Below are 13595 nucleotides of genomic sequence, written 5' to 3' on the forward strand. Positions count from 1 at the left end.
TACACACACCACATACACACATACATACACACACATACATACATACACACATACATACATACATACACACATACATACATGCATACATACACACACATGCATACATACATACATACATACACACATACACACATACATACACACATACACACACATACATACATACATACATACATACATACATACGTACATACATACATACACACACCACACACACACAGGCACACAGACACACACACATAAATGCTGTATACTTTGGGCCTGGTGGTGCCTATCCATAATTCTGTACGTCTGCAGAGGCTGAGATATCACAAAGCCCTGTCTGGGCTACTGAGTGAGTTCAAAGTCATCCTGGTAAAATTAATGAGACACTGTCTCAAAATAAAAAGTTAAAAATGGGCTGGGAATATGACTCAGTAGTAGAGTGCCAGTCTAGCAAACACAAGACCCTAGATCTGACTCCCCCACAACACAGACACACAAACACATAAACACACAGATACACACACAGACACGCACACACACACGCATGCACACAGAGACATACAGACACACACATGCACAGACATACAGACACACACACACACACACACACACACACACACACACACACACACAAGGCCCTGTGACATTCAGGTGGAATATAAATCCAGGGTGTCCCAACTTCTCCAAAGGACTCTCTTGTCTGTTGTTTGACTCCAGTCTATGCAGAGGAAGAGCTCCAGGTCCAGGAGGCTCATCACACAACAGGTTTGTCTTACTTTTTCCTGCCCAGTGATCACAGCCTACTTCTCAGCCTTTCCTTCCAAGTGGAAAAGTACTAGTCAGTGTGTGGAGACAGGGCTTTTAATGAGCTAATTAAGGCCAACTGATGTCATACAGGTGGACTGCCTTCATTTCTTAGACTCTTCTGGAAGCTCCTTATTTCTCCATTCTCCCTGTCCTCACATGGTTCATCCATCCCCTCTGTCTCAGTGCATTCTGGGTAGCCTGTTGTCTCTCATTGTACTTGCTGAGGACTCTAACCCAACAGGGCTGGTGTGGCCATTAAAGGAGACAGCAGGAGTGCGTTGACCATGGGCCACAGGAGAACACAGTGAGAAAGCACCATCTGTTAGTCAGAAAGAGCTTGCACCGGAGCCACACCCTGACTGTGGACCTCCAGCTTCCAGAATGGAGTTGGCGACTCCGTATCACCCAGCCTGTGATGCTCCGCTGTGGAACATCCTGCTGGGGAGGACACCTGGATTCCAGAGAGAGCTCCCAAGGCAGATGGGTGGTCAAGTTCACCAGCAGGATCCTACCTAGCCTGGGGCCATGTTAGACCTTTCTGGAATCTTATAGGCATCATCTGGCAACCGAGTAATCCTCTCCTGGCAGAATACAACTTCCTGCTGTTGAAAACAGAATTTAACAAAGGCTACTGAGGTATCTCTCAGGGCTTCCTGGGTATCAGATGCTTTCATCAAAAAGTGATGATTTAAAAGCCCCAGGCATGTGTATATTGGGTTTCCTCAAAGCTTGCATGGTTTTGCCACAGCCAGTTCTCTTCTCACAAGCCTTAATTTGGACTGCTTTTCTCTTGGCCACTTCTTTTTTTACTATTATTATTTATTTAATTCTGTCTTATGTGTATGAGTACTTTGTCTGTGTGTAGGCATGTATACCACATGAGTGCCTGGTGCCCATGAAGGCTACAAGAGGGTGTTAGAGTCCCCTGGAACTGTAGTTGCAAATAGTTGTTAGCCACCATGCAGGTGCTGGGAAGTAAACCCGGTCCTCTGCAAGAATAGTAAGTACTCTTAACTACTTAGCCATTTCTCCTGCTCAGAAGATTGGCTCTTATGCATGGGAGGCAGGATGCAAAGGGTCGAGTTGCAGAGACCAAGGTAAAACCGGTACTAGGAATGAGTTTGGTACCACCAGGCTTGTCTTACATAGCACAGCCTCTGGTATCCACAGACTGAAGTTTCGGCACCATCAACTTCATCCTTCCTGCCCCTCCTCCTTTGCTGGTCTGCAGCCTCTGGCCTCCCCACCATCCCTCCTGTCCCTGCCTTGCTTGCATATCTCTTGGCTAGATTCTGGGTAGCCTTGTGTCTCTTCTTGCTGAAGACTCAGCATAAGTCTTCACAAGGTTAAGTGCAGGACCTTACTAGGAGGCCAGGGCTGGCTGAGACTCACTGGGTCATACAGACTCCAAAGCTGAGGTGGATGGGAGTCCTAGACGGAAGGCTCAGGAAGGAGTGAAGCCGCACTTGATGTTTAAGAATGAAGATGGTAATCCTGGTGCTCACTCTACTCTGGCGTGTGCATCTGGAACTTCCTAATGCGTTGGTTCTTGCTGGGGGCAGGTCCTGGATGCTGTATTTCTAGAAGCTTCCAAGAAGTGTAGCAGATGCTAGAGGTGCAGGTACTCTAAATATCAAGGCCCCATGGCATTGCATGTGCATGCACTTTAACTATCAAGGAGTCAATGACATTGTAGTTTTGGAGAAACACTTGTGCTGGAATTTTAGGGGCACCGAAGGCAGGAAGTACTTCTCAGCATCATCACCTCCAGGACCATGACCCCTGAGTAGTGGGAAGCCCTGGCTCTCCTTTTGTTCCTGCATTTTATCAGGTATGGGTTATGCATCACTGTGTGTTAGAACCGCTTGGAGGGTAGAACACAGCTGCCTGAACCACCAGACTTCCTGATTGAGAGGCTCTAGGACGGGGCTCAAGACTGCGTCTCTAGCAACTTTCCAGGTGATATGATGCTACATGGTGGAGGAGCGCTGTTTTTACAGAGCGTGACAGAAACCCCAATACCTCATGGGTCTGCAGGAGAGGAGCACACAGACCTGAGTGTGACGCTGACTCTGTCTTTTATCCTAGTGTGATCCTGGGCAAATCCTTCCCATTTTCTGAGACCCTATTTCCAGTCTTCAGAACCATGATGATGCACGCACTCCGTGGAGCTGCTGAGCAATGGCGGCAAAGGTTGGCAGGTACACAAGGCTCATCCCTACACTGATTATCGAGCCTGTACCAGAGGGTTGTTAGTGGTGCCTCACTAATTCAAAAATTGTTTTTAGAGACTGGTGTGCAGCAGAGTCTAAGTACAGCATAAATGAAGTCCTGGGTTGGGTTCCCAACACCATTGAACCCCTACCCTATGCTCATTTTAATTGCTTGATTTACCCTTTTCATAGAATGGCATAAATAAATGGAATGAATTGATATCATTTGCTTGCTTGCTTGTTTGTATCACTTTGCTTAGCGGTACTGTTTAGGAAGGTCTCTAGATAGGTGTGGCTTCTCAGATCTCCATGAGGACACAATGCTTCAAGATCTTCAAATGCTGCTTTCTGTGTGCAATCGGGCTGAACAAATGAGTATTTGCATTTCTAACAAGTTTGGGGACTACACTTTGAGTATCTAGAATTTTAGAATGGGGTTTGGCAGATGGCTCACTGGTTGAGAGCTCTGTCTGCTCTCGCAGAGGACCCTGGTTCAGTTCCCAGCATCCGTATGGCAGCTCACAACCATCTGTAACTCCAGTTCCATGGGTGCCCAACCCTCTCCTCTGTCCTTCACTGACACCAGGAAAGCAGATTGTAGTACACATTCACCCATGTAGGTGACATTCATACATATCAAAATTTCAGAAAATCTTTAAGAAAAATAACCCCATGGCCCTGCCCAATCCTAGCCTATGATTTCCTGGGCGGCTTTTCAGCAAACAGGAATCTGAACGAGTACACACGTCATCATCACCTGGCCATCCCCACCCTGCCTCACAGGGTTCCTCGTCAGGGTCTGTGTGATGCTGTGCAGAACACTCCAATTGATTTAATTCTCCTAAAATAATCTGCTCATCTGTAAAATGGGAAAATATTATCTGTCCTTGTAATGAGCCACGGCGGATCTGGATGACCCACCACATCCAAAAGCACTTTGGAAATTACAAATTTGTAAATACAAAGGATTATCCTTTACAAAAAAAAAAAAAAAAAAAAAAAAAAAACAAAACAGGTTCACAGAAAAGCTTTCTGTTCCAACTTCCGAAAAACTGACTTCATTGACTTTGCAGAAGGATGAATGGTGAGGCGACAAAAATGATAAAATATTTTGGTTTTGTTCCTGACTTAATCCAACAATGAATTGGAATCTCTTAATTTTGACCACCTCCAAGGACAGGCAGCTGGAAGTGAACACCCTTTAACACTTCCGCTTAAACTGTTAACTATACATTACATCATCAATAGCTAGGTACACAGGGCTATTTGCAAGAGTAGGAAATCTGTGAGAAGGGGATTGCAAATGCAGGTTAGCCACTGGGGCTAAAGGACCAATTTCACAGCACAATCAAAGTGGCTGTCCCCCGAGTTCCAGCACTGGTCAGGAAGCCCATTTACGTCATTCTGTAGCTATATCCAACCGTAAAACACAAGAGTAAAAACGTGCCGGGAACACGGAAGCTTCTAAAGCATTTCTAGGTCTGTTATTATCTGAAGTTCCCCAACTGTTGTCTGATAGGAGTTTACATCCTTTCCATTTCACAGATGAGGAAGCTGAGGCTGAAAGGGGTTGAGGACCAAGATTATAAAGTTATCAAGGAATGGTCAAGTTTGAGTTGAATTTGCTGATTTCAAAACAGGTGTGCTTATACTCTTCTAGAAGACACTCCTATGAGCAGTCCACCTCCCACCCCGACCCCCTGAGCTGTGGGTTCTATAGCTCTTTTACACTAAAAAAAAGGGAAAATAAAACAAACAAAAAACCTTCAGTTTTGTTTAAGTTATCTTTAATTTGAAAGGATTCTAGCAGTCCTTCTGTTGTTTTCAGCTGAAATCGGTTAAATCTCTTCTCTCTCTCTCTCTCTCTCTCTCTCTCTCTCTCTCTCTCTCTCTCTCTCTCTCTCTCTCTCTCCCCCCTTCCTCCCTCCACCCCTACCCCAGTTCTGGCACATGTAGGTGTGTGTAGAAGCCAGAGAGGTTCATGTTAGGTCAGATGCGTACCTCAATCACTCTACCTTATTTTCTTTGAGTCCAGGTCTGTCAGTTAACCAGAGCTCCCACAGAGAAGAACAGGACCTTGGCCCAGGCAGCTACCAGGATGTACTGAAGACTGTTTCTCCTTTTGTACCCACCTAGCCCTGGAATGGGTAGGTGACTTATTCTACCAGTAAGATGCAAGACCGGTTAGTTGAAGGACTCTGGTTAAGTGGTCTTCCCTTTTGGGGGAGGGAGAAAAGGCAGGCAGATTTATTCTCTCCTGTGCCTTCCCATCTCTCTCTCTCTCTCTCTCTCTCTCTCTCTCTCTCTCTCTCTCTCTCTCTCTGTTTCTCTTTCTCCTTTTCTCGGGGTGCAGGTAGCCAATGCCCCAGGGGTCCAGGCTTGGACTGACACGGAAGAGTAGAGATCAGACAAGACTCTAGCCTTCTGTTACACTCTTGAGCTGCAGAAACAACCAGTGTGAAAGCTTCTCTCTGAACTTCTGCAATGCGGTTGATGCTGTTTCCTGCCTCCTTTAGGTTGAGACCGGCTCCATCACCTGTATCCCAAAGCAGGGTAGCTGTCACTAGTGGTACTCCATTCAACTCAGGAGCGCTCTTTCTTTGCCTAATTAGACTTCAGAGGTGCAGTGCGGAGAGTCTGGGCTGGGGCAGAGGAGAGGATAATGATCTGGCTGTTCAGGGTCCTGACATCAAGGCAATCTTATGGATCAAGTCTCAGCCTGTCTCTATTTCAGCACGGAAGCATTAAACACCCCCAAACACTAGTAATTTGGGTTAAATGGAGGGGAGTGCCTGAAATACAGCTCCAGTCCTAGGAACACAATTTTATTCTATTGTCAAGCGCATTGTAACTGGACCAAGCTCGGCCAAGAGGTCCTGCTGGGATGTTCAGAGGAGATGCAATTAGCATATTGTTGCTATGCCAACACTAATAACTTCTTTTGGGACTTGTTTTCTTCATATAGGCATTGTGGCTGAGTCAATAGTGTGAAGGAGGTAAGTGGCAGTGGAAGGGAAGGTTAACCTATTTCAGGGAACGGAATGTTTTCAAGGGCTTGAGCAGTGGCCCTTGGCAGGACAGCAGAACGCTAATTATGCATTCATTAAAGAGGGCTCTACCACACCAACCTGGCACTGCCCAGTGCCCACAGGTTTTGAGTCCAAGGAATCCTGGGCACTGCTTCTTCCATGATATGTGCCCTGAAGGGTGGCAATGCAGATGGATTGCTGGAGTCACGCATTCACTGTCAGGGCCAAAGCTGCACACATCAGCTGTTTCCAAAGTCATGTGAGTGTGCCCTGCGCACGCTAGTAGGGGGTTTCTCATTCTGGGGAGAATGACTGAATTTGGGCTTCTTCAGTAACTACTGGTTACAATAGGCTTTTAGGCTCCTAAAATTAAATGTGGCCTTTAGCCTCAGATCCTTCTCCACTTTTCTTCAGTGACTTCATGGATTACCAGAAACCTCAGAGACAGGAGCAAATCGAGCTGTTTTGTTTGCAGAGAAATGTGGCCTCAGTGTTTAGAAAGCCACCGTATAATCTCCATGTGCATTTAGACACGGGTGGGGAGAAGACCCTTTGTAGGAAATGGCTGAGGTGGGGTCCCTCGGCTGTGCCAGGTGTTGGAAGTCTTTCCTTGAGTTATGTGGGGTCCAGACTTCTCTCCTTTATTCACCACTCTCTTAGTTAGAGTTTTATTATTGTAAAGAGACACCATGACTGTGCCTTATAAAGGAAAATTTTTATATAGGGAAACTCTTATAAAGGAAAACATTTAATTCGTGCTAGCTTATAGTTTCAGAGGTTTAGTTCCATTATCTTCATGGCAGGAACCATGGCAGCATGTAGGCAGACACGGTGCTAGAAAAGGTGCCGAGAGTTCTACTTCCAGATGGAAAGCAGGACGAAGAGAGTGAGGCGCTGGGCCTGGCTTGAGCACCTGACATCTCAAGACCCGCCCCTTCCCAGTGACACACTTCCTCCGACAAAGCCACACCCACCCTCCCTATGAACTAAGCCTTTGCACCCATGGGTCTATGGGGGCCATATGTATTTCCAACCACCACAATCACATACAACGTCACTCTTTCTTCCTTTACCACATACAGCTGGGATACCAGCTTCATGCCAAACATGGCGTAGCATGGTGTGACAATAAATGAGATGCAGAACCTGCTGTTGAGGGGCTGGTAGGTCTAATGAGGCACATACAGCCACGCGTACATACACACACAGCTCTAGTATGTGTTGTGTGCAGGAGAACACAGAAGCAGTAGGTCACAGAAAGCAGAGAACACAGAAGCAGAGGGTCAAGGTGGGTGCTCTGTGCCCAGGAGTGGAGAGCAGACCATGTGGGTGAAGGCTTGGTGACCTGGGAGTGTGAAGATGAGTCCTGGGACCACAGAGGACCTATGGCTGGTGAGTGATGTAGTGGCCTTGGACACAAGTTCTGCAAGTGGGTTAGCTCATTTTGAACTCAGCGTGACCTTTGGTGCAGGAAGTGTGTAAATTTGTTTTCTTGTGTGTAAAAGAGGCAGAGTGGCTGCGTGCATGGGGGACAGGGAAGACGAAGCAGCTAAGCAGCCCCATGCAGGTGGAGGTACATTCATTCACTGGTTTTCATGGCCTCCTTCCGTGGAAGACTTGGCTTAGGTTTTTGTCCTTTAAACACCCCCATCCTTTTTTTTTTTTTTCTTTAAATGAGTATGGGTGTTTTGCCTGCTTGTATCTCTTTACATCATGTTTATGCAATGCTCATGGAAGACAGAAGAGGGGCTCAGATCCCTTGAAAATGGAGTTGTGAGCTGCTGCGTGGGTGCTGGGAATTAAATCCAAGTCCTCTGGAAGAGCAGCCAGGGCAACTTAACCACCCAGAAATCTTTCTGGTTCCCAACATTTTTGTCCTTTTTAAAGCCAGTGCTCGGGTTTCTTTGCCATTAAAAACTGTAGGCTGTTTTTTTTTGTTTTGTTGTTGTTGCTGTTGTTTGTTTTTTGTTTTTGTTTTTGTTTTTTGCTGTTGTTTAAAGTGATGTTCAGGGCTTGGAAATAAGGCTGAGTCCATCAGTAAAGTGCTGGCCAAGCAAGCTTCAGTACCTGAATTCAGATTCCCAGCACTCATGTAAAATGCCGGAAAGGGGGTGCATGCCTGTAGTCTCAGGGCTGGGGAGACGGAAGTAGGAAGGCTGCTGGAGCTCACTGGCCAGCTGGTGTCACAAAACTGATGAGAGCTGGATTACATGAGAGACTGTGTCTCAAAAAGTCTAAAGTGGGGAGCATAGAGGAAGACACTTGACAGTGACCTCTGGTCTCTGTACATATGCACACGTGTGCACACTTAAGTGAGCACAGGCATACGAAGCCATGCACACAACACACACACTAGGAAACAAACAAAACAAAACAAACAAAAAAAATGAGGCTCAGCAAGATACTATAAAGAAGTAAAACACTCAGTGCGATTCCATGATGTCAAAACTAGATGCTTCCGACATTGCCAATACTAAACCCCTTCCAGGCAGACTTCCCCCTGAACCCGGGCCTGTGTGTGCTTTGCAAGAGATTCACCATTGATCTCCACCTCTACCCCTGAGTGACACCCTCCAGCCAGACTCTGACTTCTCTTCTTTTCCTTTCTTTCTTTGACAGATTCTCACTATGAAGCCTCTGCTGTCTCAAATGTCACATCACCCCTGCCTCCTCCACCTCCCGAGTTCTGTGACCACAGGCATGGGCCTCCATGCCAGGTCCAGACTTCAGTTTTCTAGACTGTCCATCAAGGATTACCAGGTCTCTGCTGATTATCATGTCTTGGGTCAAAAGACAAAGGGGATGGAAAGCTTGGGGTCACTACTTACTGTGGTCAGAAGGAAGTGTGCTTTCAAAACTGCCAGGGGCATCCTCAAGTGTCCACATGGACAAGCCTGACAATGTGACCTTTTATGAATGTGGTTGGTCAGAGCCAACTCGTGAAAGGCCACGAGCACAGAACACTATGCAAGTGAGAGAAGCTACTCTGATGCTTTACAAAAGGGTAATTGAGTGCTTTGAGGAGGGCGACAAGCGGAATGTTCTTATGGCGTCTTAAGGCAGCCGTATTGACAGTCACGGGCAGTTTGTTTCTCTGTGTGTGACGCCTTGTGGTGACTGAGATGTGCATGTGAGCCTCAGCTGGACTCTTCTCCAGGAGACAGACCCTGATAGGCTGAACTTCGCAGGCCTCTGGATGGGTCAGAGCAGTTGGTAAGGAGGCTCAGAGTCAGGAAGGCAGTCTCTGCCTTCCATTCTGCCCAGCCTCCAGCAGAAGCCATGGCACTCTGCCTGTGCTTCCTCCCTGCCTTGCCTCTATGGCTACAGCTGTCTTCCTTTTGTGAGATTACAGGGACCAACTTCTCCCTGGGGCACTGGGCAGGGAGGGATAAAGCCCTGTCACACGCTACTGATCTCCGCCAAATGCCACTGAGATGCCAGCTAAGCCTTTGTTAGTCTTGTCTCACAAACACCTTTTGATGTATTTCTGTGAGTGAACGAGACTGTCGGGAAAATCTTATTCAACAGCCCGGGCGGCCTTCAGCAGGCCTGTCCATGGCTCTGCACTCCAGCTGCAAGGGACACACACACCACAGCTGCTGCAGATGTGACCCCTGCTTCAGGAGGCCTCGCTGCAGATCTGCAGCAGCGTGAGGAACCCTTGTTCCATGCAGGACAAGCCTTGATAGACTCTAAGTGACCTCACTTTCAGCTGTTCCACAGAGTCTGACTTCTGACAGCTCCGACATTTGCCAAGGCATCTTCTATCAGGTCTGAAGAAGCAAGCACACTCCTCTAGTGACTCCGAGAAAACAGATGTGGACAGAGGGGAGGGCTACACCAATGCTTGGCTCTGACCGATCTTGACAAAACTGCAAGTTGTGCTGTGAGTGGTGCAAGTTTTTTTGTTTTGTTTTGTTGTTTTGTTTTTTTTGTCTTTTCGAGAAAGGGTTTCTCTGTGTAACAGAGTCCTGGCTGTCCTGGACTCTCTTTGTAGACCAGGCTGGCCTCGAACTCACAGCCATCTGCCTGCCTCTGCCTCCCAAGTGCTGGGATTAAAGGTGTGCGCCACCACTGCCCGGCAGAGTGGTGCAAGTTTTTTGTTTTTAAAGAAAGATTTTATTTATTTATTGTATATGAGTGCTCTATTTGCTTGTACACCTGTTATGCCAGAAGAGGGCATCAGATCACATTACAGATGGTTGTGAGCCACCATGTGGTTGCTGGGAATTGAACTCAGGACCTCTGGAAGAGCAGACAGTACTCTTAACTGCTGAGCCATCACTCCGGCCCAGAGTGGTACCAGTTTTAAGTACCACATTTGCATGCCACACCTCACTTGGCTCTATAACGAGATAGCCCTACTCACTTTTGGGGTCCCCCAGGAGGTCCCTTCTGTGTGGCCCACCCGGGTGTTGCAACCCTAGGCCCCGGTGAAAGACTTTCTCCCAGGACGTTTGGTCTTTGCCATGGAGCATAGCCATGTCTGCAGCAGTGGCAACATCAGCAGCGGCAGCCTCAAAGGCAACTGGCGAGTGTCCAGTGTCGTAGAGCAACTCGGGGAAGAGGCTGGAGGGAGCAGAGATGGTGGAGATGACCAAGGGCTGTGGGTGAGGAAAGGTTGAGTCTGTGAACAGCCCAAGTTAAAAGGCTGCAGGTCGAGGTGGCTAGAAGAGTTCCAGGCAGCTGGCACTCCGTAACGCCTGAGGGCCATCATTTTAGTTACTTTTCTGTGGCTGTGATAATCATTATGACCGAAGGCAACTTAATGAAGAAAGGGTTTATTTTGGCTTATGGTTACAGAAGGGTGCAGTCTGTTCATGGCGTGGAGGTACGGCATGGCAGGAATAGGAAGCTGGCTGACCAGATTTTCATCCACCCGGAAAGCAGAGAAGAGCCGTAGGAGGGAGGGTGGAGCTCTGAACTCTCAAAGCCCCGCCCCCAGTGACGTACTTCCTCCGTCATGGCTCGGGCCTCCTAAAGATTCCATAAACTCCCTTAAGGGATTAGGTATTCAAAACAGGAGCCCATGGGGGCACTTGTCTCTCAAACCACCACAGCTACAATACCCCAGAGCTGTAACAGGAGTTGCTGTTAGAAACCCCAAATCCAAACTCCCCCCAGACTGACTGCCAGTTACAATGGCTTTCACCTGCTGGTGGCTTGGCAACAGATGCAGCAGGTAGATCTGGCTTCAGCAGGATCAGGCACACCTAGAGAAGAGCGTGCCTTTGCCAGTTCCACTGTTCCTTCGGGAACACAGTCTTACATTAATGTTAATAAAACTCTAATAAAGAATGTGGATGTTTTAAATAGTATCATCTGACCTGGTCAAGATATTATCGCGATGGAATGATGTGTTTGATGCCATCGTTCAGGAAGCAGTTATAGGCTTCTGAGAAAGATGTCAAGATAACAGTGCTGTCAGTGAAGCATCATCCATCTGCCACACAGTCTAGCTTGTTAATGGGACAGCTGTGAATTGCAAGCCCCTTAGCTCTGTTGGGGGTATCTCTAGTCACTAGGCCTGTGTGGTCTATATGGGGCAGACTAGAAGCGTCTGGGTCCCCGTCACTCTCCAACAAGAATGAGAGATACAGTTCCCAGTATCTTTGCCTCCTGGAGGGTATCTCTGAGCTATCATTTTTACCATCTCCTGTGTCTCCAGGGAGGCCTGAGACCTGGCTGCCCACAGTGATAACCCACTTGCTCTCAGGGCCTCTGTTCACTTCCTGCTTGAATATCTCAGATCCCCACTCTATCGGGTAATTACTAGAATCACTTACCAACTTCTACTCACTTGCTCCTTTCTGTATCTGCCTATCAGGGACCCCAACCTATGTTATCTCTCAAAAGAAATCAATTTGGGATAGTTTTAGATTCAGAGACTATAAAAATCCAGGATTTGCATTCACGGGGTCTAGGGGTGGCTGAGGTGGCGAGAAAGAGGGTCCAAAGGCTTTTTGCTCTAGGTCTATCTGGGCTAGGAGCTGGTTGCTTTTAGTGTTTCTCTATGTACTTTACCTCTCAAACTTTCAGGCTATTTGGGGCTGCTAGTCTCGGTGAGGAACTCAGAACTTTCTAGACTCGTAAGTCTCAGGCTGATGGCTCTGGCTGCTGTACTTTAATTCACACAAGCATAGGGAGCTCTCACAGATCTTTCATAAGCATACATAAAGACAGACAATCAGACAGACACACACTTGGTAGATGGTGATGGAAGAAAACTCCAGTCAACCAACAACAACTTTATTTCTGAGGAAAATTTACCTCATTCAAAAATGGATATAATTGTTACGCGAAAAGGGAGTTACAGTATGACTATTAATTTTAAGTTCTTTCATTATGACCATATCTAAGTAGATACTTTTGTTCATTATAAGTTTAAAGCAGTGGTTTTATCTATATGCTCATTATGAGTTTAAAGCAGAAATTTTATCTTTCTTTTACTTCAAATGTCGGTTATGTGTTTAAAGCAAGAGTTTTTTATGTTAAGGTTTTCCCAAGAAATAAGAGTCTGTCTTGTCGCTGGGTGTGGTGGTGCACGCCTTTAATCCCAGCACTCGGGAGGCAGAGGCAGGCAGATCGTTGTGAGTTCGAGGCCAGCCTTGTCTACAAAGTGAGTCCAGGATGGCCAAGGCTACACAGAGAAACCCTGTCTCGAAAAACAAAAACAAACAAGAGTCTGTCTTGTCTCATATAGCTAACCATTTATTCTTTGTTTCTATATTCATATGGTCTTTCTGTGGTGTACACATGGGCCTTATCCTTGGATCAAACCTAGAATTAGTGTATTTCCTTGATTATTAATTTGTTTCAATATAACACCTTCTTGGTATGATTCACATGGAGGTTCACAGAATTTCTAGAAGTTTTTGTTACACTGTAGGAGGCTTTAAAAAAATTACTTGAATCAAGTTTGGCGTGGTGGCATACGCCTTTAATCCCAGCACTCAGGAGGCAGAGGCAAGCAGATCACTGTGAGTTTGAGGCCAGCCTGGTCTACAAAGTGAGTCAAGGACATTAAAGGCTACACAGAGAAACCCTGTCTGGAAAAATTAAAAAAGAATTTACTTGAATCAATTCAGGAGCTAGTATCAGGAATTATAAAATCATCTGTAGGATGAGACTAGCACCTATGGAAGAATAATATTATGCTATAGGCAGTGAAAATATATTCATGCCCAACTGCATTATGCCAGGCATATGATACAAGCATTGAAAGGCAGTATAGCAACAATATACAGTCTTGAGGTGTTACAGTTATTTTTATAGAACAGTGTTTGTTTCTCTTAGTTTATTTCTTTACCTGGCTATCACACAAATAATTGAGACTCTTACATTTGTTTATAAAGCTTTACAACACAATCTTGAGCAGTTTAAGTCTATTCTTAACTCTCAATGTTATACTGACTCCATCTTTACCAAAATCCCCAAGTTACTTTCTTTTTAGTTCTTTCTTTGCTCCTGCCGAATCTTCATTTCTCCTGCACCTCGGCCTGTGGCTGAATCCCTTACTTTCTCTTCTAACTCCTCCTCCCCTGTCTGGCAGGAAGTCAAC

At 46.4% G+C, this 13595-nt stretch overlaps 1 pseudogene; it reads right to left on the bottom strand.

The window, feature by feature from the left end:
* Positions 1-10999, bottom strand: part of LOC127193448 (60S ribosomal protein L26-like) — a 13021-nt pseudogene extending 2022 nt beyond the window's left edge.
* Positions 11000-13595: the final 2596 nt, after the last annotated feature.

This window comes from Acomys russatus, chromosome 1, assembly GCF_903995435.1.
Source record: "Acomys russatus chromosome 1, mAcoRus1.1, whole genome shotgun sequence".
Lineage (NCBI taxonomy): Eukaryota > Metazoa > Chordata > Mammalia > Rodentia > Muridae > Acomys > Acomys russatus.